This window comes from Symphalangus syndactylus, chromosome 21, assembly GCF_028878055.3.
Source record: "Symphalangus syndactylus isolate Jambi chromosome 21, NHGRI_mSymSyn1-v2.1_pri, whole genome shotgun sequence".
NCBI classification, from domain to species: domain Eukaryota; kingdom Metazoa; phylum Chordata; class Mammalia; order Primates; family Hylobatidae; genus Symphalangus; species Symphalangus syndactylus.
Window position 1 is genome coordinate 74,248,900 of NC_072443.2, and position 25,892 is coordinate 74,274,791.

The window sequence follows — 25,892 nt, forward strand, 5'->3', positions numbered from 1 at the left end:
GGAAATTAAGCTAAAAGTCATGTGTGTGAGTGCGAGTTTGTGCTTTTGGCTGTGTATAAAAGAATGTGCATTGTTGGCTGCTTGTAAGATAATATTTAAGTTTGCCAGTTCTTCAAGTAACAGCTCTTGCTTTGATAATGACTTCATCCAGTCTCTTAAGAATCCTAATGGAGCACCTGAGACTGAAGATACAGAGATGGTTGCTGAGAATTATCCCTCATCTTCAAAACACTCATACATAAAACATAGAATATATGTCATACTTAGAAGACCAACAAGAGGACTAAAATGTAACTGGAAACATTTACCAGCCGTGAAGTGGTAGAGGTCTATTTAGAAAGCTTGCAAATAACTAAGCAGACATACAAGACATTCCAGACATGCTAGAAGGTTAGTTTGCCAAGCATCAGAGTTTGTCAAAAATTATGACCGCCTAAAGGGAGCACTAAGGGTAATTATAGTTGTGCCTTCACTTTATGAAGCTCTGAAATTACAAATCAGGTAAATTAGGCATGAGTGATTCCCTGACAAAATGGTTTCTTCCAGGGCCGCAGAAGGGCAGACTATGAATTTATGCACATAGCAAAGTCCCTCAATTCCTCCAAGAATGTACATTTGTATCAGATGTATCTCATGCCTTCTTCCAGAAGGATTTACAAACAGTCTGTAATGATCCGCAAAATACAATCAGATGATGTAAACTAAAGCATGTATTTTTTCTCAAATCAAAGAGACCTTCTCAGGTTAGAATGCTGGTTTTCTGTTTAGCTAATAATTTTACTGTGTAAAAGGGACTAACACTTATTGAGCAAGCTACTGGCTGCCAAGAATTATTAGATGCTCATAACCCTTTAAAGAGGGATCGCCGGCTCTTGTTCACCAGTGAGAAACAGGCCCTCAGAGGTGAAGTGAGCTGCCAAGCTCACATGCGAGAAGTGCCAAAATCAGGATTCAAATGCAGGTCTTGCAAACTTTCACTCTGCATGTGGTCATACCACATGCTCTGCCGCCTCCCCAAGCATGCAAGATATAGAAAACAGAGATGAGAGGGAATCTTGATTGCCAGGTTCAGCTTCCTGCCAGGGCAGGATGTAATTGCAAGGCTAAGACTAGAGCCTATGATAAGCTGATACTAAACTTGTTCTTGGCTGACTGTCTTGGGACTTGTGGGGGGTACGGCGGAGGAGGGGGAAGAGGAGGCTTAGGTGTAATCTCTGATCTCCGCTTGTTTGAGCATGAGAACACTTCCTGAATGATGGTCCTAAATAATTTGGTGGTCTTTGAGATATGTTACTGGTCTTCAAATGTTCGTACCTGGAGACTTGGTTGCAGTGGTGTGAGTTGCTTTACTGTGTCTGAACTTGGTCTTCATTCCTCTTGTGAATCTAGCTGGAGGCTTGCATATCAGCAAGTTATTTGGATGTGATGTCTCTCATGGTGTAACAGGTAAATTGTGAAAGCCTTTTGACGTTTTATTGATTGACTGTGTTGTGCTTAGGTTAAAAAGGAAGCCAGCATCATTTGATTGGTTTTGTATTTGTAACTTTAACCCTGTCTCTTTTCTTCTTTTTCTGTCTTTTTGTTCTTTTTGCAGAAGAGAAGTTCAGGAAATAGAATAAAATATGTGCTTTTATGTAAAGTTTTCTTTAATTGAAAATAGGTGTCATTTGCTTTGTTTTGATTCTCTCACTAGCTCTTTTATCCAGAAGAAGATTAGGTGAGGAAATGCTTTTGCTTTTTTATTTTAAAACATTTTCTTCTCATCTTATCTTTTTCTTTCTTTTTTCCTTTCTCTTCCTTCCTTCCGTCTTTCAATACTGAAGGGCTAGATGCTTTGCAGTTCTTCTCATAGAGTCAGCTGTAAATTTCAGGACAAACTCCACAATAAGCTATGCTTCAATTCTCTTCTTCATTTTCCTGGAGTAATCTTCATTTTGTCTGAGTAATCGCTGCATGGCTTCTCGACCTATTGTTTCTATTGTTTGAACTCCCCTGGGACAGACTCTGCTTTGATTTTCCTTGCATTGGAAGTGCAAGCTAGTCTTTGTTGCTTTTCTCTCTTTCCTCCTATTGATCTTTCTTGAGACTAGTTTTACTGAAACAATTTTCACTGAGCTGGTGCTGCACCTTTAGGTGAAGAGAAATTTATTTTTCTGGAATCAGTCTCTCGGGGAGAGGTTTTTAGCATCAAAAAATTGTTGTTAAGGAAATTCTGGCTCCTTCTTGGAGGAGGTGGGGATGAATGAGGGTGGAGTTTTGGAGAGGGAAAGGGCTTCATTCTTTTTCATCCTATTAGTAGGGCAGAAGCAAGCAACCTTATCTTGTGCTTCTTTCACCCTAAAGGCATTGGCCAATGTCTCTTATTATAGGCCTGGTGTGGTGGGGACAGCTATGACAGAGCTCCCGTCCTCAGGGACCGTATGATCTAGTGAGGAAGATACACAGTAAATCCTTTAGCAAGCAAGCAAACAAATACAAATGGGAGTATGGAAACCAAGACAGAAACTACTGTTAGGTACTTGCCATGACACAAATACAATGAGAGATAGGTGGTGGCTGTGGGCTGCTGAAGCTATGGAAGTCTAAGACCTCTCTTTTGAGTTGAACCTCGGTGGTGAGAAGGAGGCAGTCCTGCAGAGGCAAGGGAGAGAGCTTTGCAAGTAGAAGGAAGCACCATTGCAAACGCCTGAAATAGAAACAAGCCTGGCATGTTTGAGAGACAGGAACTTGAAGCTGTTTTGGAAGATAAGAGAAGCAAGTTTGTGGTAGAAAGAATCAAGGCATTCATGACAAAAAGAAGAACTGATGCAAAGATCTTAAAGAAAAGAGACTTACAAGATTAAGAGATCCTGTCTGGCTAGTGCTGAAAACTTCATGCAGCACATGATAGATGAAACTTTTTAAGCTTTCATTGGGATATAATTTATAAACCATCAGCTCATTTAAAATGTTTGTTCATGTTTAAAATATACAATTCAGCGGCTTTTAGTGTAATCATATTAGGGCAACCAGCACCATAATCTTACTTTGGAATATTTTCATCATCCCAAAAAGAAACCCCATACCCATTGGCAGTTACTTCCCATCCTCCCAACTCCCCCAGCCCTAGACAGCCATTCGTCCACATTCTATCTCCCTGGATTGCCTATTCTGGACATTTCGTATATGTGGGATCATAAGATTGTGGTTTTTCTGACTGGCTCATAATAATGTGTTTGAGGTTCAACCATGTTGTAGCTCTATCAGTATTTTATTCCTTTTCATGGCTTAATAGTATTCTATTGTGTGGATAAATCACATTTTATTTACCCATTCATCAGTGATGGATATTGGGCTTGTTCTCATTTTTTGGCTCTTGTGAAAAATGCTTCTGTGAACATCTGTGTGCATATCTTGGGATGGACATATGTTTTTATTTCTCTCCAGTGGATACCTAGGAATAGAATTCTGGACTATATGGGAACACTATGTTTATTTTTTGAGGAACTGCTAGACTTTTCCAAAGTGGCTGCACCATTTTACACATAAACCAGCAATGTGTGAAGGTTTTTGTTTCTTTCCACCTCTTTGCCAACATTTATTATGTGTCTTTTTTATTATAGCCATTCTAGTGGGTATAAAGTAGCAACTCACTGTGGTTTCGATTTGCATTTCCCTAATGAATAATGAGACTGAGCATCTTTTCATGTACCTACTACTCATTTATATTTTTTCTTTGGAGAAATGTCTATTCAAATCCTTTGCCCATTTTTAGATTGGCTCATTTATATATGTATATATTTTATATATATATATATATATCTCATTTATATATTTTCTTTGGAGAAATGTCTATTCATACTTTTTCACCCATTTTTAGATTGGTTTATTTGTCATCACATTAAGCTATAAGAGTTCTTTGTATATTCTGGATAAAAGTTTCTTTTTAGATATATGATTTGCAAATATTTCTTCTAGACGGTGGATTGTCTTTTCACATTCTTGATAGTGTCCTTTGAAGCACAAAATTTTTAAAAATTTCAATAATGTGCAATGTATCAACCATCTCTTTTATTGCTTGTGCTGGGTGTCATGTCTAAGGAATTGTTGCCTAACCCAAGGTCACAAAGATTTACTACTGTCTTTTCTTTGAAGAGTTTTATATCTTAAACTTTTTTTTTTTTTTTTTTTTGAGATGGAGTCTCGCTCTGTCACCGAGGCTGGAGTGCAGTGGCATGATCTCTGCTCACTGCAACCTCTGCCTCCTGGGTTCAAGTGATTCTCCTGCCTCAGCCTCCTGAGTAGCTGGGATTACAGGCACCTGCCACCATGCCCAGCTAATTTTTAGTGGAGATGGGGTTTCACTGCGTTGGCCAGGCTGGTCTCGAACTCCTGACCTCATAATCCACCCGCCTCAGCCTCCCAAAATGCTGGGATTACAAGTGTGAACCACCGTGCCAGGCCTAAACCTTAAACTTTTATAGGTAGGTCTATGCTTTTAGTTGTTTTTTCTATATGATATGAAGTAGGGGTCCAATTTTATTATTTTTCATGTGGCTATCCAGTTGTCTCAGCATGATTTGTTGAAAAGACTATGCTTTCCCTATTGAATTGGCTTGGCACCTTTGAAGAAAATCAGTTGACCATAGAAGTTAGAGTTTATTTCTGGATTCTGAAGTGGGTGCATTTTTAATTGGTGCCATCTTTCTAACATGATGTGAAGCCTTCAGAGAGCCAAGCTCTGGTTGCATGGTAAAGCAGCTGATAGCTGTCAGGTGAATTTTGAATTGGAGGGCCTTCAACTTCTCTGGCTATTAAATGAATTTTTGGACAAAAGCTCTGGTGTTATTTACTTATAGGACTGGAAAGAGCCATCAGGTAATTCTCAGATCCTTAACAGGGCTCCATTTTAACCACTCTTGACAAGGCAATATCTACTCCAAAGCTCCTTTCTCTCTCTTTCTTTTTTTCTTTCTTTCTTTTTTTCTTTCTTTTCTTTTCTTTTCTTTCTTTCTTTCTTTTCTTTCTTTCTTTTCTTCTTTCTTTTCCTCTTTCTTTCTTTTTCTTTCCTTTTCCTCTTAAAACTTACTTAATCTGGTTGAAGAGATGAAATTTTACAATGGACACATTTAAATTAGGTGATACATACAATAATACAAATAAAATAGAATGCATTTTTATTTGAGATCAATCACAAATTCAAGGGTAGTGATTTCTCAATTTAGCAGGGTTTTTGAAGTAAGCTGTAAGAAACATAGATACTGGGTATTCATCTTCCAAGGTTCATACTTCCTCTCTCCGTGAATCCTCTCCCTTGAGCTTTATCTGTGGGCCATCCTCATGTGGCCAGCACTCCAACTGCCTCAGCATCCCTGGATAGCCTCCTAAATTCAGGTTCCAAATGTTTTCCTGGATATTTGCACTAGGATGCCTGCAAATACCAAAGGCCCCAAACAGAAGAGTGATCTTTGACATCTTCTAAGAGGAAACAGATTATGAGTCCTGTGGACTTATCCATTGCCATGGATCTGTCTCATTCACTAGCTTTCCATTCCTCTTGCCTCCACCAGTTCTCCTGAGTTAGTGGCGTCTCCTGACCAGTCTCTTCTCCTGTAGTCTCTTTGTCTTCCAGGTAGGCTGGGTTAGTTTTATTGGAAAACCCAATCTCTAGACCACCAGATCTTCCTTGCCTATGAAATAAAATTCAAATTTCTTAGCTTAATATTTAAGATCCTTATGTATCTGATCCTCCATTTGCTTTACACGCCTTATATCTAACTTTCTCAGTGTCATCTAAAGGAACAAAAAAAGCTTTTAAAGATTTAAAGTTAGCTTTATTCAGAAGCCTTACTGGGGACTATAGACTCAGGCCTATAGCCTGGGATCAGCCATTTAAAGAGGTTCTGCGAGACTGCTCCAGCACAGTATTTCAGCCCAGTGTGCTCAAGTACAGGTGGTGGAGATTCAGTACATGCAAAATCACATCAGGTTTGTTCAGAAATCACATCGAGGTTTGGGTGTAAGAGTACATCTGGTTATAGATTACAGAGGCATAATCACTGACCCTGTCAGACTTTATCTTAAGTGTAGAGAAAGGCAAGGTCTAGGGTCATTTATCTTTTAAGGAATATAGTAACTCAAACAAGAGATCTTGCAGGCAGGGGCATGTTTTGTCTTTTATCTATCCTGTTTTGTCTTTTCAAAGCATCTTTCTGGAGAGTTGCATATCTTCACAGAGTCAGAGACTTTGTGAAATTATTCTGGCAAGCAGAAATGAGCAAACATCGCTTCTTAACATTTGCTACTTTGCCTCACATCAGTATATGGGTTTTCTCTTCTAACCAAACTAATCTCTTCAGTGTTTGTTCAACATGCCTTGAGCCTTCCTGCTTTGGGGCTTCTTTTATGCTTTCCTCCCCATGTAGTTTGTCTGCCACTGTCTCTCCCTTCTCCTTATACACATTTCCCCCCTTTTCTTTCCAAGATTCAATGTAAATCCCCTTCTGCTCACTCCAGAGTGAAGTTATAGGTTCAATTCCCAAGACTTAATGGCTTAGTTACCTGGCAGAGATTCAAACCAGCAATCCACAGGCCAAATCTAACTTACAAATTTGTTTTCTTTTGTCCATATAGTGTTTTATAAAAATGTTCTGGAGAGCTAAGTTATAAGGACGCAAAGGCATAAGAATGATACAGTGGACTTTGGGGACTTGCAGGGAGGAGTGGGAGAAGGGCGAGGGATAAAAGACCACAAATATGCTGTAGTGTATACTGCTCGGTTGATGGGTACACCAAAATCTCACAGATCACTAAAGAACTTACGCATGTAACCAAAAACCACCTTTACCCCAATAACTAACAGAAAATAATAAAAATAAATGTTTCGAATTAGTTGGCAACAGTTAGAAACCTGATGTTTCATATTAAAAATGACAGTAACCAGATTTCCAGCCAACTTGGGAAGAATTCAAAGCAAGACTCTTTATGCCCAACATGGCAACTACATGCAATTGCTCTATTGAACTGCCCCATGTAGCCAATCTATGTGTATGTGCACCACCCCTAGGCATTGTATTCTAGAATGCGTTGTATCTCAATCTAGAATCATCTGTAATTATTATATTCTAGAATACATATATCTGCATGTATTGGTGATACAGAGATGCTAAACACGTAATAGTGATGGCAGCGATGGTCTGTCTGGTGTGGCTGCTGCCATCACACTGGCTGCTGCAGGGAGGGCACAGGGAGGTGGACAGCCCCACACCTGCAGCAGACTGCCCTGGGGGCCACCACGATGGGGCTGGGCTGCGTCGCACCAGGTGAAGGGGAGCTCTGGGTCGTCCCGAGCACCAGGGCCACAGGGGGAGCTTGCAGCAACATTGCCCCTGCCCTGGATGCTGGCCCAGGTCCAGCAAGGACCTGGAGCCCCAACCCCAGGCTGTGAGGGGGCTGGGCCAGGTGCCAGGCTCCATGGAGCCAGCGGGAACCAGGGACAAGCGGGAGCCCTACCCGTTCTAAGTTGGTGGGGTGGAAGCTCCCCAGTTGCATCTGCAGCTGCCCAAGCTGTGGCTGCAACCCAGGCACCCCGTGCTTCTGGGAGCCAAGAGTAGGCAGGAACCCTGTTCTCCTGAGCAGGGCTGCAGCCCCCCAAGTCCTGGCTGTGGATCTGGGCCTCCTGCTTCACAAAGTAGGCAGCAGTCCCCCACCCTGGTGCAGCTGTAGCTGTTCAAGCTGGGGCTGTAGATCCAGGCATCCCTGCACTCTTAGGGGGCCTCAAAGGCCCCACTTGCCCTTGCAGACTCTGAGGTGCCTGTTGTAGCTGCCTGGCCTCCCCCTACTCCTGGCGCCCACTCCAGTCTCTGAGTGGAGTTGGGGCCAAGCCCAGCCACTGTCACAGCCCAGCTGGGTATGTGCACCCACAGGGCAGTGCTGACATGCCAGCCCCCTGCTGCCGTGGCCCCTCAGGACTTTGGTAATAGAGGAGCATGGGAGGGGAAGTTGAGGGGGTTGAGGACAGCTGGGAGCTGGCCTGCAGGTTCCCCTTGGTGCCAGCAGCCTGGGTGCCATGGATGGTCACGGGAGGCAGACAGCCTCCTGGGCAGAAGGTGGGGGGGGGCGGGGGGTGGGCAGAGAAGCACCACCTTCAGGCCGGCACAGACCTGAAGCCTGGGAACTGAGCTGCGAGCCTTGTGTACTGGAGGGGGAACTCATGGTGCTTTTTGCTGGGCCTGCCCATGGCTGCCCATGGATGAGTCAGCACATACTTCCCCTCCTCTGATGCCCATAAAAGCCTCCGGCTTGGCGGAGCTTGCAGTGAGCCGAGATCGGGCCACTGCACTCCAGCCTGGGTGATAGAGCAAGACTCCGTCTCAAAAAAAAAAAAAAAAAAAAAAAGCCTCCGGCTCAACCAGAGCAGGGCAGAGGTCAGAGAGGATGGAGAGATGATGAGAGGACCAGCTGCAGAAAGGAGTTATCCTCTCTGCTGATAACTGGAGATGACTGGACAACCAGCAGTAGAGAGGAGCTATCCTCTCTGCTAAGAGCTTCAGGGACCTGCAGAGAGTCAGGAATACCAGCTGTAGAAATTAGCAACCCTCTCCAGGGACTCCTTTCTGCTGAGAGCTGAACACTTGGTGGGATGACCTGCCTACAGATAGGAGCTAACACTGCGGGTCTCCTCTGAGCTGTTCTAACACTTAATAAAGCTCCTCTTCATCTTGTTTACCCTCCTCTTGTCTGTGTACCTCAGTCTTCCTGGACACAGGACAAGAACTCAAGCAAAGGCCACAGAGGTTTCTGGCTAGAAAATCAACACCCCAAAGATCTTGTAACAATAGCACCTGGTACAAATATATAATAGCACCTGGAAGAATTCTACAATGCACTGTGTCTTGTAACCGGGCCTCCACCTTCCCCATCCAGCCCCTGTGGGAATCTGACTGGGCAGTCAATCTTACAGAGGCTTATAACCACTTCTTCTTTGTCTTGAACTGTTAAATCATTCTTCTGTTCCTCTTCACTCCTTGTATTTGTAATCTACTAAATTAATGCACTAAGATTATTTTAACCTCCCATCCCTTGCTCAAAACATCCTACGCCTTGCTCAAAAGGCTTTGAGGTAATTTTTTAAAGACCTGTGCATAAAAAAGAAAAGATATTCAAATAAAGAAGCAAGACCAAAGACTCAGGAGAATGTAATAAATGCAGTTGCTGTGATTTTTTGTGTAAAGGGAAAAGAAAGCTAAGATGTATTTTATTTCAAGGAGAACCAAATCGGCAAGCTGAACTGACAAAAACCTCACTGAGCAGGGTTCTGGTTTCATTATTTATTCATTGAATGTGACTGGTTTTTATTTTTAAGTGACATTTTCGTTCAAATAAAATAATTTGGGGCTTTTGATAAGGTCATCGTAATGGAAATTAAGTCTTCCATTTTATTTCTGTTGATTTTAAAAATAACTATAAGGGTCCACAGTTGGTTACCATTTATTGCTTTTTATTTTTAGAAGTTGGCAAAGAGATCCATAACTATTTTTCCACCAGCAGTTTCCAGGTTTTCTGTGTCTTCTCCTCATGAAGTTTTCCAGCATGAATCGCAGGGAAATGTCCCTTTCGTGACCATTTCCCAATATGTTCCCATATTTTCCAGTGTTTCATCATTAATATGAGGTGAGGCGGTTCTACAATCCATTTTAAGCTTTTCATTAGTCAAATCCTGAACCTTGGCATACTTTCTATCACAGACTCCAAAGTATCTTCTTAAATTGAATTTCAGAGGAAACCTCTATGGGATTCTAAATCATTATAATCTTTATTATCATCAGTGTAAGCACTTCATAAGGGAAAATACAATCTTGGACTGAAGGAAAGAAAGCTCTTAAGATTTATTTTAAAATCCAAGAAGCTCTGGCAAAGGCCTTAGAAGCCACAGACACTCTTCTCACCTAAAATATTTGACCGTTATTCTCACACTGACATGGGTTGGGAACATGGAGACTTCCTTTTGACCCATGGACCTAGAAACATACATACTTAGTAACTAAGAGTACTTTTGGAACATCTGGTACCACCACTGTTAATATTTTTCTTTCAATTTACTGCCTTTTTTGAACTACAAAAAAATTTTTAGGAAGCAGCTTTACATGCCTACTCTCAAAGGAAGACCGATATTCCTAGCCTAAAATTGAACATTATTGAGATATTCAATGCAATGAAACACACCGATGTTACTCAGTTCTATCTAGGTCCTCCTGCCTAGCTGACTGTCTGCTCCTTCTGTACAACAGGGGACAGAATTGGTGTTAGAGAAGTACTAAATATGTAAAAGTGCAAAACACTGTCACATATTAATTCAGAGGGATTAAAAGCGAACCAAAAAAGAGTAACGGTTTACCCTGGGATGTGATGTTATTTAGGCACCCCATGGGGGTCACCCGAGGTCATTTCAGGCAGTGGCACAAGCCCCACAGTTTGACAGTCCCTGGACAAAAGATGTACATCCTGCCCCCTGTAATATATTTTAGGAACAGTTGGTGAAAGATTTGATTCTTCAGTTAAAAGGAAATTGGCATCAGTAAGCTTCTAGAAAAATCTCCACTGGTTGAAGTGTTCACATGAAACAGGCTCTTTTAAGGAAGATGTTACAGCATTGCGCAGGTCAGACTGCTGTCATTTTCCTGTCTCCTTCATTTTTCTCCGCAATCCCCCTCTCTCTTTTCTTCCTCTTCTCCCTTTTTCTCCTCCTTCTCATTTCTTGTTAGACATCTTCACAAAACAGTCACCTGTGGGAGTGTGGTTTTGATCATTAAGTGTCGGAGCAGACGCACTTCAGAGGTCTCCAGGACATGGCTTGTAATTCCCAACTTAGTTTACTAAGTTCTGTGATATTCTTAGTTAGGGCCACAGAGAAGCTCTCAGCAACAATGCCTGTTTAGGGTTATTTTTTAAATACTCTATCACACCACAGCTTTTACCCCCACCCTACTCCCTACCCCTTAAAGAAAGCTAGAGTCGGGTATATACCCAAAGGACTATAAATCATGCTGCTATAAAGACACATGCACACGTATGTTTATTGAGGCACTATTCACAATAGCAAAGAGTTGGAACCAACCCAAATGTCCAACAACGATAGACTGGATTAAGAAAATGTGGCACATATACACCATGGAATACTATGCAGCCATAAAAAATGATGAGTTCATGTCCTTTGTAGGGACATAGATGAAACTGGAAAACATCATTCTCAGTAAACTATTGCAAGGACAAAAAACCAAACACCGCATGTTCTCACTCATAGGTGGGAACTGAACAATGAGAACTCATGGGCACAGGAAGGGGAACATCACACTCCGGGGACTGTTGTGGGGTTGGGGGAGGGGGGAGGGACAGCATTAGGAGATATACCTAATGCTAAATGATGAGTTAATGGGTGCAGGAAATCAACATGGCACATGGATACATATGTAACAAACCTGCACATTGTGCACATGTACCCTAAAACCTAAAGTATAATAAAAAAAAAACTATGAGAAAAAAAATAATAATAATTATAATAAAAAAGAAAGCTAGAGTCTAAGGAATTAGATTGGGGCATTGAACTACAGGTCTGCAGGAAAACTCTTGCATGAGCAAAGCTAATGAATGTGTGCTCAGTGATTTCTGAAACGCAGGTGATGATTTTTGTCCCCAAACAGAATTTCAGCTTTTGAAAGAATTTGTGTGCTTTGTTTATTCAATTAGTTGCAGGTGTAGCATCATTTCAAAGAAGGAACTTGCATTAAAAAAAGAAAAAGATCTAGTCCACATTTGTGGGATTTTCTGCTTGGCTCTACCTGTGTCTCCTTCTTTTGAGAATGGCTCTGTTAAACCTTATTTCCCTGGTTGCTGTAGGAGCCACTGTTTTATACTCTAGTACCCTCTTTTCTGCTGACTGCTAGTTTATCCAGAGGTGAGTACCTGACTCCAACAAGGTCAACTGAAGCCCTTCTCTGGGATCAGATTCTTGAATGTGGGGCCCTAAAGATTGAGATTTTCTTTCTCCAGGGACTGAAGTTGTGAAAGGTGAAGCTTGAGAGTTGCCGTGGCCAAGTTTTCCTCCTTATAGGAAAAGTCAGTAAGCCAGAAATTGAAGTTGACAGGCAGAAAGAGTTAAGTGTCTTGGCTGCATCTGAGCCCCTGAGTACATCCTTTCCCAGACTCTGCTTCCTCCCTGCCATTCTTACTGCCTAGCTGTTATGTGAAATATCAAAAGAGCCTCTCTAAATTTCCCTTTTTTGCTTAGGGATTTTCATACTGGGATTCATTCATCTATAACCAAAAAAGTCCTGATAAGTAACAAATGATCATTATATAATTGAGTCTCATTCGGTAACCAACACTAGCACGAGCAAAGAAAAAATATAAGCATAGGTCAGGAAATTAGCTTACTACACCTCAGACTCTGATCCTCACAACAGCACTAATGAGGTAAGTAATAACCTGGCCCTGTTTCATAGTTTAAGAACTGGGCCCTAAGAGGTAAGGGCACACACCCGAGGTCACGTTGCTGTGTATTGTGTAATTTGTGACCCAACAGCAAGACATTTTATTTTTCCCTCACACATTCTTTTGGTCTAAGCTTAAAAGCCACATCTTCCCAAAGCCTTTAGAATTCCTGGACCACGTGAATTGCTCTGTCTATAGGCTTTCCTAGCATCCTCTCTTTCCCCTTTGATAGCATTTTATCCCTGGTTTAAGCGATTATTAAACAGTCCCTCTTCCACATGAGACAGTAGTCTCTGTGAAGGCAGGAACCCTGTCTATCCTGTGCACTCTTGCCCCTCGTGTGGCATGTGCTTAGTATACCTAAATGGTGACTGAATGGATGAATAATAGCACACAAGATCGGCAGCAATGTTCCTGTGTTTAAAGCAATCAAGGTATTGGGACATGTCTTCTAATTGTAATTCTTTGGTTTTTGCAGTGTTCAACATTTGCTGTTGTAATCATATATGTAGCATTTAGACTTGTAGCTTTGGGGGCAGAAATGCTCATAGATGAAGTACCAGGAACTCCACTGTTTCCCTGGCTTTCCTTCCTTTGGGCTGGGGATTTTAATAAACTGTTAGTCACAGAACCATCCCCAATTCCCCTTGGAACACACACTAGAACAATGAGATGGAGAACTGAGCAGCAATACTCAGGAGCTTAACTCAAGGTCATCAGATGGTAGTTTTGGAATGACCATTTGTAACTTCATGCTGCTGAGTTTCCCCAGATATACCGTGGTTCCTGCTCTACCAGAATTGTATTGTTCACTCTGCCTTTAATTCTGGGAGCTATCTAAATCCTTTCCAATACATTTCTTTCTTCCTTTCTTTCTTATTAACTTTGGTTTGCTAAAGTAGGTTTCTGTCACATGTATTCAAGATTCTGTAGCAATACATGAGCTAAGACCAGGCTGAAGATGAGAAAACAGAGGATAGCAAGTAATTCAGACCATTGCATAAATCACTGATGGGCTTTACCGTCCCTTGGGCATTTGCGGTTTAGAAGAGAACTTGGATGACGGTAGGGCATCTCTAATTTTTGAATTGTGTAGGGAAGGTTGGAAAAGAGGGAGAAGAGAAGTTACGTGGCAGGATGGGAGAAGGCTGGGATGGGAGAAGCCTGGGCAGCCTAAGCACAAACCCTTGAAAGATCAATAACATTTGTTAGAGGTGGGACTAGTAGAAGCAGCCTTCTCTTGTTGGATTTACTGGGTTTTCTCCTTATTGACTAAACCTTGTGTAGGGTGACTTCTTCAACCCCTTGCCCAAAGCTACTTTGCTTTTCACCTAAATTTTTATGTCATATTCAGCAACGACAGATTTTCATTAATTATATTAGTTGTATTAAACTCATTATTAAAAAACACTGTGAATGCCCACGTGGATGGATTATAAGCCACCAGTTAAATGTTCAATGGACACAAAAACCTAAGGATTTTGGGAAAATAAAAGTATATATACTCGGATAATTAAAAGAGAGATCGATATGGCTGGAGAGGTAAATTAGGGTCCAATGCAAGATGGCTATATGAAAACCATATGAGGTATGGGGTTTGTGGGAGATAATCAAATCTCCAAATTGAGAATGAGGGGTAAGATGGATATTCAGATACGTGCTGCATTGCCAATGAAGCCAAATTGTAGAATGCAGTTTAGACTGGAAATCTAAATTTTCTTTATTATATTCTAACGCTTTAACTGGACTTTGGAGCCTAAACTTGGGAAGAGTTGACTTGGTAGAGTGGACAGAGCCACCAGTTGGATAGAAGATGGCACCTGACCTCAGCCTTGCCAAGCCCAAGAATACACACGTGCTTGCTGGAGTTCTGGCATATAGGAAGAGAGAAGGCCAAAGAAAGCAGAGGCCAATAATTGGTGTTCTGCCATCCTTGTCAGATCAATTACTCCTGGAAAGAAGGGCTAAAGGTTTTCCTCCAACCTTCATTCCTTTGGGGAACATCCTTTTTCTTCAATTTGCAATTATAAGGAGTGGGATTAATGAGCATAACCCCGCTATATGGAAGTTAGATCTTAAATTTCTCTTCTTTAGAAATAATGCCCAGAGGGAATTAGTCAAAAATAAGATTCTACCCCCCCAGCAAAAAAAAAAAAAAGACTCACTTAAAGGCTTGGACATGCTACTACAGCCATTGGTATGGATAAAACTTCTGGTCCTTTGGAGCTCTCTACTCCCAATATGCCCAATATGGTAATACTTGAACATTTGACGCATGGCAAGTCCCCATGGGATGTCCTCTTAACACTGGACTGGTGGCAACCCTCTTCCGGGTCCCCTCTCTGCAGCAGAGAGCTTTCTTCTTTGGCTTATTAAACTTTCGCTCCAACCTCACCCTTGGTATCCACACTCCTTAACTTTCTTGGTAGTGAAACAGAGAACTTCTGGGTGGTATCTTGGGCTGCTGGCTATGAGAGACTGCTACGTTGTGGTGCATTGGCAAAACTGTAACATTTTGGTGCGTTGGCCAGAAGTGGAAACATCCGAAGGGCATCAGTTTTGAATGTCAAGGAATCCAAAGCTTTGAAAGAACAGTTGTAGTTGCTGGTCTTCCGTTTGGCCTCTTTAGTGATCAATTATTGGCCATATTAGTGAAAAGGCACTTCCAAGATATTAAGAGTGAGGGTGGAGATGTTGAAGATGTGATATATCCAACAAGAATCCCAGGGAGTTGCATCTGTAATATGCAAAGAAAAAAAAGTTGCAGAGAATGTCATCAGATATAAGAAATGCCAGCTAACAAGGAAGGCTGGACATGCTGAACTCACAGTCTCTCATTTTAGTGACAAGATCTTCAGCTCTGTAAATGCTATCCTTGATCTTTCTGTTTTTGGAAGTGAAGTTACTCTAGAAATTCTGGTAATGAACCTGAAAAAGAAATTCCCAACTTTAAGCTTTAGTCCTTTGGAAGCCAGTGGAAGACTCTCCATGGAAGGATCATTTCTAGCTGTCAAAGAGGCTCAAATAATCTTTGCAAGTAAAAGTAAGTTCTCTTTTATTAAAAAAAAAAAGACAAATTTTACCAGTGAGGGGGGTAAAGTAGAATAAACAGAGCCCCCAGAAAATGTACAGAGAGGCAATAACTCTTTGGAGTCAGTCGGGACCTTAGTACGTGAGACTACTAGAAGTGGAGAAATACTTCGCTCAACACAGATGTTTTTCTTTACCTGAAACAGAAATGTGGATTTTTTGAAAATGCACTGAACAAATTCCATATTCTGAGTCAGAAGAGAGTGGACGGTGACATGACCACAATTTGTCTAAAAAGTACTCAAGCTGATTCTCAACCAAACAATCCAAAACATGTAAAGGAGCTCATTGAGGAATGGTCACATGCTCTTCATTTAGAGCTTAGAAAAGAGACATTTATTCTGGGGGAAAAAAAAGGAAAATAGAGAGAAAATCATTAAATGGGCACATGAACAATTAAGTTTGAGATATCTTGGAGCCCTAATTAACCTTTATAGGACTCACATTGACATTACAGCATCTTCTTCTGACACTTACCTATTTTTAAAAGGGGTCATGAAATTAATAGGGCAAAAGGTTAGCTAATAAAATCTCAGCAATATAGTGATAAGGGCTACATTCTGTTGCTGAGCAGTGACCGTGGCCATGAGTGAGGCTATCTTTACACACCTTATCTCATTAATCCTTATGATCACCCTTCATGGTCAGTGTTTACTATCCTCATGTTATAGTAGAAGAAACTAACATTTGGAGAAGTTAAAACACTTTTCTGAAGTTATCCAGTTGACAAGGAATGAGGCTGGGACTCAGCCTGGTCTACTTGATTACAAAGATATTATCTAAGGAATAAAACTTTGAAAAAAACTCACCAAAACCCTTGAAAGAATCTTACCTTCTCTGTAACTTCAAATGATTAGAAAAAAAGTAGCCTTAACATATGAGAAGTTTGGAAGATGGCTATTATGCCATGGGCAATTTCTTAACGTTTACAGTTTGTGTTTAGTGTAGAATTAGAGTGTTGGCTAAAATCACTCAGGGAACTACCTAGATGGACAGTATTTCTGATGCAGGTAATCATTATTTGATTAATTCTATTGGTTCAAGCCTGTCAGCCATGTGGGATGGTTTTACTGTTACTTATTTAGCCTAAGTGCTTACATAAAATGTTGATTCCCTTATTATAATTTTGCAAATTGATCATATGAATTGGGTAGTTCTTGTCATGCCCAACTAAAACAGATTCGAAAAGCTAGGGGGAAAAGTACTTAGGACACATAACATCGCCCCAGGAATGTAGTTCTCTTTGAGCCTGGTTACTGAAACTGCTTGCTGTAGCCTGAGACCAGTTTTGTCTACAGCTACTGAGATAACCTGTTGCAACTCTAGGACTAATTTACCTGTGGCCATTGCCCACCAGTTGGAGGTTACCAGCTCCCCAGAGCTTTACTCATACCAATGAACTTTCTCTTAAGACCACAAGTAACATTCTTCTTTTTAAATAAAACCCTTAACCTTCTCTTTGTTCTTTGGACATACCAAAGACCACCTAGAATTGAAATTATTTCTTCTCAAATAGAGCATTAAATTACAAAAAAAAAAAAACTGGACTGGTAATTTGAAGCAAAACTTGCAAAATGGTGTTTTACTATACAAAATGCTTCTCCAAGGAATAGAGTCATTTGGAATGAAAAGACAAACCAAACGTTTTAGTATCTCCATCCAAACTCATCATGAGTATGCTTTAAAAAGAAATACACATCTTGGCAAAACAAAAGCTTTCCCTATTAATGTAAATATGATTTTCCATAATGGACTGCACTGTGGTGCCTTCTCAATGTAATTGCAAGAAACCTCTTTGGCTGCACTGAGAAATCTTATTTACGACCATAAATAATAAACTTGTTTTCTGCAAAAGTAATCTCTTTGGAGAATACCGATCCGAAATATTCCCATCATCTTGGAGTCTCTAATGTGTTTTGCATCTGGGTATCTTGGGGTGTATTTCAACAAACCTCTGAACTAGATTTTCTGATTCTGTCCCACAGAGAACTGTGCTATACTGCTGTTAATCTGAAACATTCGCTGCAACACAGCAATCTGGTGAAATTATAATTGAAACAAGGTACTTGACCCTGAGGGGATCATGGAGAAAGGGATCTGCTTTGGTGGCTTCTCATGCATCATTTAAAACCTGCTGCCGCTAAATCAAAGTCTCGCTTGTATCTTAACTATACAAAATATTTATCAACAGCCATTTCAGCTGGGCTGTAGAATACTGTGCTCTTAGCGCTATCATTTTTCTCTATTTGTCTGTCTTTATTTTTCCATAAATTGAATTACTGTGATTAATAATAATCTTGTGGAGTAGGGACTTGCTATGGGATTCTGGTGACCAGTGAGCAAAATATAATTAAACCACTGTCATGCAGTTTAACTGAGGAAAAGAGATTTGAAATCAAGGAAAATCAATGAAGTTCAGTTATTTCACATACACAAGGTAATAAACTGGGCCAGCAAGGTATTGCTGATTGCTGAGATCCTTCTGGGATTCACCTAAAAAGAAGAGATGAAAGGGATGTCTAGTTTTACCTATATCTAAGTAAATATGTTCTGCTAAATCATGTGGGGAGGCACTTAAGAACATTTCTTTTAAATTCTGCTTAAATTTCTGAGTTTTTTTAGTTAAAGTGTCAGTTGGACCAAATCAAATTAACCCTCTCTGCTTCTTCTGTAGCTGAGTCTTCCTATACTGCATTCTGATGACGCCTTATGACCATTGTAGCTATGTTCCAATATTTATTTCTACCTTTTCCTTGTAGTAATAGAACCGGCAAATGGCCACCCAGAATAACAACTACATCCCCCAGCCTCCCTTGCAATTGGTTGCAGCCATGTCACTAAGTGAGATGTGTGAGATTAATTTATGGGTTTTATTTTTAAAGGGATCTGTTGTCTGCATGTCTTTTTCTGCTTCCCAGTGGCCAGAATGTGTATGTGCTGGTAGGAGTCGGCACAGCTGGCTGAGATGAGAAGAGGGAAACTGGATGCTAAGGATGGCAGACAAAACTGTGCCCTGATGACGGTAGAGCTGCCTTAACCTGTCCAGGAGCACCTCTGCAAACTCTTAACGTGAGAAAGAAATCAACTTCTCTCTGGTTGAAGTCACTGTATTTTAGGGTATCTTTGTTACATCATCCCAGTATAATTCCTTACTCAGCTTTTGAAACTCAGACTATACAGGTCATAGGTCTGTACTGATGGCAAAGTTGGTTATTTTCAGCAGCAATTAACAGATACGTGGACTCAAACAGATTTACACAATGAAGCAGATTTTTAACTCTCAGAACAGCAAGTCCAGAGGTGGAGCAGTCCCTCGGCTTGCTTGATTCAGTCACTCAACAATATTATTAAGGTCTCAGCTACCTTCCCCCTGTCCTCTGTCATCTTTGGTAATAGCTTCATCTTCAGGCTAGTAGCAAATATAGCTGCTCCAGTTCCGAGCATCACATCCAGACAGGATAGCAGTCAAAGGAAAAAGGGAGACAATTTTTTGTGGCTGCTCCTTAAGAGCAGAAAATTGTCCATAAGTATCTCCCTTCCCCAGTAGTATCCCTTTCACATTTCAACGCCCAATATTTATTGCATTCCTGACCCTGTTACTGACCAGGGGAATGAAATTACGCCTAGACCAAACAGGTCCATCTCTGGGATTTGAATACAAACAGATCCATATCTCTGGTTGCATGAGAGAGCTTAAGAAATAAACATCACGGGGTGGAATAATTGGGAAATGAGTGACGGGTAGGCCACCAACCGTGTCTACTATAAAAGAAAACACTGTAAAAGGATCTGAAAAATATAAATGAAAAGGGAAAAAGGAAATAAGTGGGAGGGACGTAGTCCAAACAAGACTATTCATGAATTGATGATTGTTGGAGTTCGTGAGGATTCGTGATACATTTTTCTCTGCTTTTGCATATATCTGAAATGACCTGTAATTTAAAAAAATAAAACTTTAAATAAAAAGAAATAACCCAAGCAAAGCAACAGAATAAAAGGTAGCAGGAAAAATTTGATCTGTTTTCATGTTTCAAGTGATAGCTAACATTTATTGCACATTTTCTATTTGTCAAAAACTCTGTTAGTCAGTTCAGGATGGCTTACACCAACAGAAGAATTTATTTGCTGGTGTGACTAAAACTTTTCAGGGTAGCTTCAGGCCCAGGTAAGTGTATCCCTTGGTTCTGCATTTTTCCACATTGGTCAACAGTTCCTGGCTGACTCCTATTTCTTCAGTGTCCAGAAGGAAAGAGCACTCTCCTTTTTAGTATTTGCAGCAGAAAGTCCCCTGCTAGGATCCCATTTACCTAGCATGGATTCTGTACCCATACCTAAACCAGTCATGATCAGAAGAATGTGGTGCTTGGACAGACTAGTCATATTCTTCTTCTGGAGTTGGGAGGTATATACTAGGATTGAGAAGAGCTGAGACACTATGGTTGTGATTATGTCATTTATTTCTCACAAAAAACCCTAGGCACATTCTTTTATTAACCCATGTTATAGATTTAAAAATGGAGGCTTGATAAGGTCAAGTGACTTGCCCACAGTCGTGTAGCTGGTAATGGGAGAGCCAGGATTGAAACATGGGAAGCTTGATTTGGGGGACCACAGGTTTCACTGCCTATAGTGAGTAAAGCAATTTTTTCTGAACCTAGGTCTCTACTGGCTGTGAATCTCCATAGCCAGTTCACAAACAGTGACATGCCACTCTAGAAGACTGTGTGGTGTAGTAGTTGCGAGCATGGATTTTAAGAGGCAGATGGGTTTGGGTCCAAATCATGCCAGCTACCACTCAGATGCTAGCTGTCTTAATAAGTCACAAGTGCTTCTTGGTCAAGTATTTCTTAGCTTTATTAGCTTCCTTCCAGAGATGGGAAAGTTGAGCTCAGAGAACCAAAGTGACATGTCAAATTGCAGACCCAGAGAGTACCTCCACTTCTCGTTGGCTCCAAAGCCCATGCTCTTTCCATCTCACCAGTGCCTTAGAAAATACAGTGGGATCTCTGGGGGAGAGAGATGGGGACAAATAAGCATGTTCTGGCTTTCTAACTTTTGCTTTGCCCAGAAGACGGGCATTCTACTTAAGGTTTTATTTTTTAAAAGACTTCTAGCTGGGCACAGTGGCTCACATCTGTAATCCCAGCACTTTGGGAAGAGAAGGTGGGCAGATGGCTTGAGCCCCGGGGTTCAAGATCGGCCTGGGCAACATGGTGAGACCCTGACTCTACAAAAAAATAAAAATAAAAAATTAGCTGGGTGTGGTGGTGCATGCCTGTAGTCCCAGCTACTCAGGAGCCTGAGATGGGAGGATCAGTGAACCCAGGAGGTCAAGGCTATAGTGAGCCATGATTGAGCCACTGCACTCTAGCCTGGGTGACAGAGTGCTCCTGTCTCAAAATAAAAAATGTTTTTTTGCTTTTCTGTTTGTTGGTTTTAACTTTGTGTTGTGAGAAAATACAAACATAAACAAAGGCAAAATGTATGATTATCATTCCTGTATCCAGCATGCAGTTTTCAACAATTATCAACTCATGGCCAACTGTGCTGTATCAGTACCCCACTTCTTCCCTCCTTATTATTTTGAAGCATATCTCAGATATCATATTATTTTTCTGAAAATATTCAGTGTGTATCCTCAAAAGATAAAGTCTGTTCTTCCACAAAAACAATCTCATACCTTTAACATTTAAGAATAATCCAGTTTCTAATTAAACTAAAGAGCTTCTGCACTGCAAAAGAAACTATCATCAGAGTGAACAGGCAACCTACAGAATGGGAAAAAAAATTTGCAATCTACCGATCTGACAAAGGGCTAATTTCCAAAATCTACAAAGAACTTAAACAAATTTACAAGAAAAAACAAACAACCCCATCAAAAAGTGGGCAAAGGATATATGAACAGACACTTCTCAAAAGAAGGCATTTATGCTGCTGACAGACACATGAAAGAATTCTTATCATCACTGGTCATCAGAAAAATGCAAATCAAAACCACAGTGAGATACCATCTCAGGCCAGTTTAGAATGGTGATCATTAAAAAGTCAGGAAACAACAGATGCTGGAGAGGATGTGGAGAAATAGGAAAGCTTTTACACTGTTGGTGGGAATGCAAATTAGTTCAACTATTTGTGGAAGACAGTGTGGCAATTCCTCAAGGATCTAGAACTAGAAATACCATTTGACCCAGTAATCCCATTACTGGGTATATACCCAAAGGATTATAAATCATGCTCCTATAAAGACACATGGACACATATGTTTATTGCATCACTATTCACAGTAGCAAAGACTTGGAACCAACCAAAATGGCCATCAGTCATAGACTGGATAAAGAAAATGTGGCACACATATACCATGAAACACTATGTAGCCATAAAAAAGGATGAGCTCATGTCCTTTGCAGGGACATGGATGAAGCTGGAAACGATCATTCTCAGCAAACTATCACAAGGACAGAAAACCACACACCGCATCTTTTCACTCATAGGTGGGAATTGAACAATGAGAACACATGGACACAGGGGGAGGAACATCACACACAAGGGCCTGTTGTGGGGTGGGGGGCTGGGGGAGGGATAGCATTAGGAGATATACCTAATGTAAATGACGAGTTGATGGGTTCAGCAAGCCAACATGGCACATGTATACCTGTGTAACAAACCTGCACATTGTGCACGTGTACCCTAGAACTTAAAGTATAATAATAATTTAAAAAAAGAATAATCCAGTCAATGCTAACCTAAATGTCTCAAGGAATTCTGTATTTTCTGAAGGTTTTTTTTTTTTTTTGAGACGGAGTCTCACCCTGTCAACCAGGCTGGAGTGCAGTGGTGCGATCTCGGCTCACTGCAACCTGAGCCTCGTGGGTTCATGCCATTCTCCTGCCTCAGCCTCCCGAGTAGCTGGGACTAAAGGTGCCTGCCACCGCGCCCGGCTAATTTTTTGCATTTTTAATAGAGACGGGGTTTCACTGTGTTAGCCAAGATGGTCTCAATCTCCTGACCTCATGATCTGCCTGCCTTGGCCTCCCAAAATGCTGGGATTACAGGTGTGAGCCGCCACGCCTGTCTGAAGATTGTTTTTGACTTAAGGTCCAAATAACATCAGCTTTTGGGGATTGGTTGATATGTCTGTAAAGCCTGTTTTAATCTGTATGTTTTCCCTGCATCTCTTTGTTATTTCTCCTTGCAGTTTAGATATTGAAGAAGATTGGTTATTTGACCTGCAGAGTTTCTCACAGTCTGGATTTTGCTAATTTCATTGCCATGTTGTAATTCAATGTTCTGTTTGATGCTTGTTGGTAGTTGGATCGAGATAGTTGTTAAGATTCAGGTTCAATTTTGTTTTCTCAAGACTAAGTTATTGATGGTGTGTTGTTCCCTTAGGAGCCCCATTGCATCAGGTGATCACTCTGGGATACGGGCAATCAGTGATGGATCCATTAATTCATTAAGGGCTGCAAAATAATGATATTCTAATTCTGTCAGTTTTTTCCTCCTGTCCTAGAAGGACCACTTCTATAAGAAAGGGGTCTCCACATTTAAAACATTTGCAAACCATTGCATACTGAGTATCACATGGTCTTTACTTAATCTGTAGTCCCACTTTCATGTTTTAGAGAAAAGAAAAAAGAAAAACACCATTTCCAGGCCTTATCTGCCTTAGAAATCATATATAGGTGACAGTTTACTTTCTGATCTGTAGACAGTCTACGGGTAAGGGAACTGATAATGTTATGTTATCCTACTGCACTCACTTGCCAAGCTAGCCTATTTTCGAGATACTCTCTAAATGGTCAAAAAATACCTCTGTCCTGTTACCAGAAAACCTCCTGGCCAACATACCCTTCCTGACAGAATAGGTATTAACGCACAAAAAAAAGTTACCAGTATGTATTTTAAATTACTATAAGCAAAAGTTTAATACAAATCAGTCGATCATTTATTCAGAAAGTCAGCCTTATTTCCTGCTATAACCTCAGAATTGAGAGCAGCAGAGTCTGCACATGGTAGTTGCCCCATAAATATGTTTGAATGGGTACATGAGTTAAGTAAAGGGTATAGTGTACTTTTCCAAATGAATCAAGGTGAGGCTTCACTTATTCACAGTTTACTCCCTCTTGCTTCCAGGGTAGTGTTTCAGCAACCTGCCTGCTGTAGGAATAAGTGATCAATCATCTTCTGTGATGCCCAGTAATCTTTCTACTGGGTGGATCTCTAATAGAGAGCCTTTCAAAGCTGTACTCAGGAGATGAGGCAGTCATTTCTTTGTGCAGAGGGAGCCCTCCTTTTGCAAATTTCCTTGTCCCTTTAGCTTTATGCATCATGAGCCAAAGTTTGCTTATGGATTTCCTTAGAGTCACGGTTACTAATAGTTAGGGAGTTTCTCTTCAGATAACTTATAGGTAGAGTATTTTATGAAAGAGCATAAGACTTGGAGTCAGATGTAGTCTGGTTCAAATCCCAACCCTGCCTCTATTACATTGTGTCATCTCAAGTCACTACTCAGCCTAACTGGAGCCTTAGTTTCCTAATCTATAAGCCAAAGATAATAGCTATCCTAAAGACTTATTATGAAGATAAAAAATTAGGATCTATAATTCACTGAGGTCATTGCTTTGAATATCACTCATTAAATGAAAATATTTTGATCATGAACTTTGAATACCAATATTTGTAATTATTTTGGTCTACCCTGGAAGTGGTGTATGGTATATGTACTTCAATGGACCAGAATTATGAGAAAAACTCAAAATATACCAAGTTGGAGGTAAGTCTTCACCCGGGTTCCCTGGAAAACAGATCCCCCAGGCAAAACTGTATGTGTTAGATTCTACAATTATCATTTATATGATATTCTAGCACAGGTAAAGCTTGATGCTGAAATAAATCAGAACAGTGGTTGCCTAAGAATGTGAGAAGAGTGGATTGACTGGTGAGGGGCCTAAGGAAACTTCCTGGGCTGCTGGTTGCTCTAGATCTGGATGCAAGGGTGGGTCACATAGGTGTAGGCATTTGTCAAAACTTACTGCATGCAGATTATGTTCCATTACAAAGTGAAAGCTTGGGTACTAGCACTTTATTGGGGAGTGCAATCCCAGGGAAGCAAGTGTGAGTGTGAATAAGAAGGAGTGAACAGGGAGGGCAAGGGGGGTGAATACAAGGAAGTGCATCATAGATGAGAAAGCTGGCTTTGTGGCAAGCTGTCTACATGGTCTTCCAGGGGTGTCTTGGGAGAAGCCATATGAAATTATTATGCTTCTGAGCAGTGCAGGGGGAGAGAGGAAGAAGAATTCATTGGTCATTTCCCTGAGAGGCCAGGAGGAATCGCCTGCCACAAGTACCTCAGTCGGTGACTGTGGCAGAGGCCTTGACTACCTGGCTGTACAGCAAGCCATTGCCAGGGCCTCTCAGGCCAGAAACAAGGCCAGTGCACAGATACTGGGTGAGGCACAAGTGACTCAGGTGTAGGCACAGGGAGTTCTATGCATGGTTAAGGGTAAGCTCTGCAGAGCCAGAATGCTTGAGTCAAGATCCTGTCTCCACCACTCACCAATTATGTAGCTTTGGGCAAGTGATTTAACCTTACCAAGCTTCAGTCTCCCTGTAGCTGTGCTGTTAGTGGCCCTGGGCCTACCCCAGAAGCTGTCTTCAGACAGTTCTCATGCACCCTGACAAGGCTGTTTGTGTCTTTTACCTGAGGGCTTTCTCTAGCCATAGGAGTGAACTGCTTCTCGCTATGGAACAGGCCAGACATCAGGGAAGGAGAGGGAACATTTCCAGGAGTGACCCTCAACCAATGAGGAGTAAACTGCAGGATAAAACTGCGGCCTCCTAGCCCCTTCATGGGAACATTCCGAGCATGCTCACACAGTCTCTCAGACAGTTCCCGGCAAGACTGAGCTCTGGTTACTTGCGGCTCTGATTACTGTTCACGAAGGCACCATGTTTTGGCATCCTTCCCTTCCCTGACTCCATTCCTCACTTCCCTACCTATGCTTCCCGGTAATATTTCCCAGAAAAAAATCCTTGTCCCTGACTCCTTGTCTCAGGGTCTGCTTTTTGAGAGACCCAACCTCAGGACATCACCCGTCAGCAAAATATTGTGAGGATTCATTGGGATAATATAGACAAGGCCCACAGAGCAGGCCTGCCTCTTACCAAGTATAAAATAAATGGAGCAATCCTTTTGGCTATTTCACCTACAGGAAGGATGCCATGTTATTTATCATCCAAATGGGACACTTTTGAGGGGGAAAGTTGGCACACTGTTAATTACTCAGAGACAACAGATAAAACCTGGGGCCGTCCTGGAAAAATCCAGGATATAT

General features: G+C 41.2%; 1 protein-coding gene and 1 pseudogene across 1 annotated transcript in view; both read left to right on the top strand.

Moving 5' to 3' along the window:
- The window catches only part of LOC129471228 (RNA-binding protein 43-like), a 35,732-nt pseudogene extending 19,649 nt beyond the window's left edge, over positions 1 to 16,083 (top strand).
- The window catches only part of FRMD4B (FERM domain containing 4B), a 379,712-nt gene that overhangs the window by 53,140 nt on the left and 300,680 nt on the right, over positions 1 to 25,892 (top strand). The window lies entirely within an intron of this gene.